This window comes from Arachis hypogaea, chromosome 20 (genome assembly GCF_003086295.3).
Source record: "Arachis hypogaea cultivar Tifrunner chromosome 20, arahy.Tifrunner.gnm2.J5K5, whole genome shotgun sequence".
Lineage (NCBI taxonomy): Eukaryota > Viridiplantae > Streptophyta > Magnoliopsida > Fabales > Fabaceae > Arachis > Arachis hypogaea.
The window spans coordinates 137,087,518-137,094,280 of record NC_092055.1 but is presented as its reverse complement, the minus strand read 5'-3'; positions in this window follow the sequence as shown (position 1 = coordinate 137,094,280).

Genomic DNA, 6,763 nt, shown 5'->3' with positions numbered 1-6,763 from the left:
GTATTCGATTAAAGGATTCATCCATCCGAGGTCTAATCCGGAGACTTCAAGGACGTCTTGCTTGGCCTTTGTTTTTTCTATAGAGGGTTCTTGGAGAGTTTCTTGGATCAGGCTCTTATTATTCCCTCCTGGTTTGGTACTTTCTAGTTTGGAGAGGGCGTCTGCTCTGCTGTTTAGATCCCGAGTTATATGCTTGACCTCGGTTTCTGCAAAGCGACTAAGATACTCCAAGGTTTTATCCAAGTATCTCTTCATATTGGGGTCTTTAGCCTGATACTCTCCATTTATTTGGGAGGTCACCACCTGAGAGTCGCTGAATATCACTACTTTTGTTGCACCGACTTCTTCTGCCAGCTTTAATCCTGCAATCAAGGCTTCATATTCTGCTTGGTTGTTAGAAGCTGTGAATTCAAATTTGAGGGAAACTTTTATCTGCGTTCCCCCTTTGTTGACCAGTATTATGCCTGCACCGCTTCCTATTTTGTTTGAGGATCCATCTATGTATAACTCCCATGTAGTGGATTCTTCCTCTTGGTCTCCTGCATATTTTGCTACGAAGTCGGTGATGCATTGGATTTTTATTGCCGTCCGAGTTTCATACTTCAAGTCGAACTCGGATAGCTCTATCGCCCATTGAACCATCCTACCCGCAATATCCGTCTTCTGGAGGATTTGCTTCATGGGTTGGTTCGTTCGGACTCTTATTGTGTGAGCTTGAAAATAAGACCGTAACCTTTGAGAGGCTACTATTAAGGCGTACGCAAACTTCTCGAGTTTTTGACCTTAATTCAGGGCCTTGTAGAACTTTGCTGGTGAAGTATATAGGATGCTTCCCGACCTCGTCTTCCCATATTAGGGCTGATGCTACAGCTTTGTCTGCTACGAACAAATACAGGACGAGTTCTTCCCTCATTTTGGGTCGGGTCAGAATGGGAGGTTGGCTTAAAAACCTTTTGAACTCCTGGAATGCTTCTTCGCACTCAGGAGTCCATTCGAACTGGCATCCTTTTCTTAATAGAGAGAAGAGTGGTAGGGGTCTTAGTGCTGATCCCGCCAAGAACCTGAAAAGGGCGGCAAGTCGGCCATTCAGCTGCTGGACCTCTTTTAAGCAAGTCAGACTTTTCATTTCTAGGACTGATTTACACTTGTTGGGATTAGCTTCAATTCCTCTTTGTGTAATCATGAATCCTAGAAATTTTCCAGCCTCTACTGCGAAGTTGCATTTTGCGGGATTTAGCCTCATCCCATGCAACCTTATGGTGTCGAAGACTTGCAAGAGGTCTGCCAAGAGGTCGGTCTCATCCTTGATTTTTACTAGCATATCGTCAATATAGACTTCCATCAATCCCCCAAAGTGAGGTGCAAACACCTTATTCATCAACCTTTGATATGTGGCTCCAGCGTTTTTTAGCCCAAAGGGCATAACCACGTAACAATAGTTTGCCCTAGGCGTGATGAATGATGTTTTTTCTTGATCCGGTCTGTACATCGGGATTTGATTGTATCCCGAGTAAGCATCCATAAACGACAAGTATTGATACCCTGAGCTGGAATCTACTAGGGTATCAATGCTTGGAAGTGGATATAGGTCTTTAGGACACGCCTTGTTCAGGTCGGTGTAATCGACGCACATCCTCCACTTGCTGTTTTGTTTTTTGACTAGCACCACATTTGCCAGCCACGCTGGATATTCGACCTCTTTGATGAACCCGGCTTCTAGGAGTGCTTGCACTTGTTCTTCCACCACTTGAGCCCTTTCAGGTCCGAGCTTCCGCCTTCTTTGTTGAACAAGTTGTGATCCGGGATAAACTGATAGTTTGTGTGACATGAGTTCGGGATCTATCCCTAGCATGTCGGAGGCTTTCCAGGCGAAGAGGTCGGAATTTTCTTGTAGGAGTTTTATAAGTTTCTCCTTCAACTCTTCTTTCAGGTCGGCTCCTATATTGGTGGTTTTTCCTTCCTCTTTTCCAATCTGTACCTCCTCAGTTTTTCTCCCGGGTTGTGGTCGCAACTCTTCTTTGGCTCTGGCCCCTCCGAGCTCAATTGTGTGCACCTCCTTTCCTTTTCCGCTTAGGTTCAGGCTTTCATTGTAGCATTTCTTTGCGAATTTCTGGTCTCCCCTAATGGTTGCTATTCCCTCTGGTGTTGGAAATTTCATGCAAAGATGAGGGTGGATACCACTACTCCGAGCCGATTTAGGGTAGTTCTGCCGATTAAGGCATTATAGGCTGACCCCACATCGACGACTATGAAGTCGATGCTTAAAGTTTTGGATTTTCCCCTTTTCCAAAAGTGGTATGAAGGGGTATATATCCCAGTGGTTTTATTGGTGTATCCCCTAGTCCATATAAGGTGTTAGGGTAAGCTCTTAACTCCTTTTCATCCAACCCTAGCTTATCGAATGCTGGTTTGAAAAGGATGTCAGCTGAGCTCTCCTGATCTATCAAGGTTCTGTGAAGATGGGCATTGGCAAGAATTATAGTTATCACAACTGGATCATCATGTCCAGGAATGATTCCTTGCCCATCCTCTTTGGTGAACGAGATGGTTGGAAGGTCGTGAGCCTCGTCCCCGACCTGGTAGACTTCCTTCAAGTGCCTCTTGCGAGATGACTTTGTGAGGCCGCCTCCACCGAACCCTCACGAGATCATATGTATGTGTCTTTCCGGGATCTGTGGTGGTGGATCTCTTCGGTCCTCGCCGTCTCGCTTCCTTTTTCCATGATGGTCCGACCTTTTCATGAGATATCTATCAAGCCGACCTTCTCTGGCCAGCTTTTCTATCACATTTTTAAGGTTATAACAATCATTCATTGAGTGACCATACATCTTATGGTACTCACAGTAGTCGCCACGACTTCCCCCCTTTTTATTTTTGATGGGTCTAGGGGCGGTAGCCTTTCAGTATGGCAGATTTCCCTGTATACATCTACCAAGGAAACTCGTAGAGGAGTATAGGAGTGATATCTCCTAGGCCTTTCAGGGTCGATGTCCTCTTTTTTCTTGGGATCTCTTTCTTTCTCTTTTGAGGAGTGAGAATGCCCAGTCCACCAACTCGGCTCTCGTAGTCTAACGTTTTCCTCCATGTTGATGTACTTTTCGACTCTCTCATGTACATCACTTAAGGAGGTTGTGTGCCTTTTCGATATGGACTGAGAGAAGGGGCCTTCTCGAAGTCCATTTACTAGGCCCATAATTACTGCTTCCGTTGGCAGGTCTTGAATCTCCAAGCATGCTTTATTGAACCTTTCCATGTAGTCCCTTAAAGGTTCTCCGACCTCCTGTTTTACTCCCAGGAGGCTCGGTGCGTGCTTCACTTTGTCCTTCTGGATGGAGAACCACATCAGGAACTTTCGCGAGAGGTCATCGAAGCTAGTGACCGACCTTGGGGGAAGACTGTCGAACCACTTCATCGCTGCTCTGGTTAAGGTGGTCGGGAAAGCTTTGCAACGAGTAACATAAGAAGCGTCAGCCAGGTACATCCGACTTTTAAAGTTGCTTAGATGATGCTTCGGATCCATGGTTCGGTCATAAAGGTCCATATCAGGGCTTTTAAAGTTCCTTGAAATTTTTGCCCTCATTATGTCCTCGCTGAAGGGATCTTCTCCCCCCAAGGGAGAATCTTCTCGGTCGCTACGGGAGCTTCGACTTTTAAGAGCCGATTACAGCCTTAAAAGTTTTTCTTCTAGCTTTTTTCGCCGTTCTATCTCGTTCTTCAAGTTTCTCTCTGCCTCTCGCTGGCGCTCCAGTTCTTGTTCCAATTGTTCCAAGCGCCCTTGATGGTCGTGGAACAAACCCATGAAGTCAGCCGCATGGGGTTGTCCCTCTTTTCCTGACTCGCATCCGTCAGAGGAGTTTGCCTTTGGGTCTTTCAACCCAGAAGTGCCCTCTCTGTTCTGGTTGGTCACTCCTTGGTGGGTGGCCATGTCCGCGTCATTGTTCCCAACGTCCAAATTCTCTTGCTCAGAATCGGACGCTGTGTGGCCATCTTCAGGTGAATTGTCCGACATTACTAGTTGATCTCTCGGGTCCCCGACAACGGCGCCAATGTTACGATGGGTAACCGGAGATTAATAGGCTAGACTCGTTGGGTTAGTCCAATCGTCTGAGAGAGGAAGCCTCCGAGCAGGTTTGCGTTTGGGAGTCTCTATCCGACTTGTACGTGAGAGAGAATGGGTGGTGGTACCTGCAAAGACACTTCGATGCTTAAGTCAGCAAGGGTCTAAGCAAGTTTTGAGAAAATTGGAACTTAGAGATACCTGAGGGGTGTCAGTGTATTTATAGTGGTGAACCAATAACCACCGTTGGAGTAGTTCCACCTTTTAAGGAGGATAACCGTCCCTTTATCTTAGGGAAGTTGAGATATGACTCCTGGGAGTGGGTTGAGAGATTTTAGAGACAGTTACTTATTTGAATAAGTGTTATCTGCTAACTAACCCTCGTTTCCGACTCCCTTCTGGTGGAGCCTGTGTCGAATCCGACCTCTTGTGAGGAGATCGGTTGCGTGGGAGGCCAATCTATAGATTGGGCCTTTTTATCTTATTTGGTCCTGGGTTTTAGTGTTGGGTCAGGGTATGAACAAATGAAATTACAGTTTTTATGTTCTTTTTACTGTTAATGATTTTAAAAATTATGTTAAAATTAATTAGTAAAAAAATATTTTGATAGCATAAAATTGATGATGAAAATAAAAATGATAAGATTATAGATAATTTAACAAATATATAAATTATACAAAACATATTTCAAAATTTTAAAAGAACATAAGTATTAAATTTTTAAATACTTTAGAAGGATTATTCAGTTGGATAATTTGATATTTATATCTATCTTTTTTATAAAATTAACTTATTGAAAAATTTTAATGAAATTAAGAAAAGAAAGAACTCAAGGGAACGAAAGACCAAAATCAAATCATAATTTTGCCTACTTGAAGGAAATTAGAATCTTATTTTTTATTTTTTATTGAATGATGGTAAAACTTTGTTCTCTACGTTTTTATGCAAAAACCTAGTACAAATTTAAATACCTATGTTGTTTTGATATTTGTCTGTTTTAAAAAATTAATTAAATAAATTTTAGCTTAATTTTTATGTTGATCGTTAAATCGATCGCTAATGATAAAATTAGGAATCAATTTTAGTGACTAACTATTTTCTCATTTTATTCTCTTGTTAGTTTTTGAATTGGTCATTAATTTTATTATTAGCAACTAATTTAGAGATCAAAATTTTAGCAACTAATTTAGTAACTAACATTTTTTTAACCTATTTTTTATGTTGGTTGCTGAATCGATCGCTAATGATAAAATTCGCGAACAATTTTATCGACCAATTATATGGGTCGCTAATAACGATTGATCTTTGTGACTGAATTGATTTTTATAACCAAAATAATGTTAGTCATTAAATTCAGTCGCTAATTTTTAATTTAACGATTAACTAAAATGACATCGGTGACAATTTCTAAATTAAAAATTGACATCGATTTAACGCCTAACTTTTTTTTATGTAATAAAAAACCGATTAATTGCTAAATTGGGCTGTTACTAACAATTAATTTTAGAGAAAATTCCACTCCCCTCCCCTGTGAGATACTAAAATGACACTCCCCTCCCCTCTATTTTATAAATGTACATTCTCCTCCCTTCTAACTTTTAAAAAACCTCCTCTTTAAACCATTTTAAATTTTTTGTGTTAACTAATGTTAACTTTATCCATTTTTTAAGAAAAAATAAATTATTTTTTGAAAAATATCCATTAAACAAAATTTTATTTTTTATCATTAAATTTTACTTACCAAAATACCTTTTAATAAATTATTCTTTTATTGATTAAATTATATTTTTACCAAAATATTTTCAAAAAAATTAATAATTAAATTATTTTTTTAAAATACCTACCCTTCAATAATTTTTAAATTATTAAATTGTGATTTTACTAAAATTTTTATTAACAATTATTTTATATTTATTATTAATTTTTTTATATCAATATATATTATTTTAATATTAAATAAAAAAATCTTACCACTGTTAATATGTATAACAATTAATATATATTAATATTAAAAAATAATCTTACTAAAATTTTTTATTTAATGTTAAAATAATATATATAGATATCAAAAAATTAATAGTAAAATATAAAAAAATTGTTAACGAAAATTTTGATAAAATTATAATTTAATAATTAAAAAATATTGAAGGGTATTTTAGAAAAAATAATATAATTATTAAATTTTTTTAAAATATAATTTAATCAATAAAAAAATAATTTATTAAAGGATATTTTGGTAAGTAAAATTTAATGATAAAAATAAAATTTTTGTTAATGGGTATTTTTTAAAAATAATTTTTTCTTAAAAAATGGATAAAATTAACATTAGTTAACACAAAAAGTTTAAAATGGACTAAAGAGGAGGTTTTTTAAAAATTAGAAAGAAGGAAAATGTACATTTATAAAATAGAGGAGAGGAAGTGTCATTTTAGCATCTCGCAAGGGAGGGGAGTGGAATTTTCCCTTCATTAAAATCAGATACTATTTCAATAATTTTTTGCAGTAATTTTAAAGATTTTTTTCCTTTTTTGTAGATATTCTCTTCTACCATATTCATCTCAATAAATATAGAGGGAGACAAATTCGCGATTTTCACTCCAAGATCTCGCAATTCTCAGCCATGGTTCATGCATTTACCAGAGGAAAAGATGAAGATTAATTTTTGTTTTTTTGGTTGACTTGAAGATTAATTGTACGAGACTATAA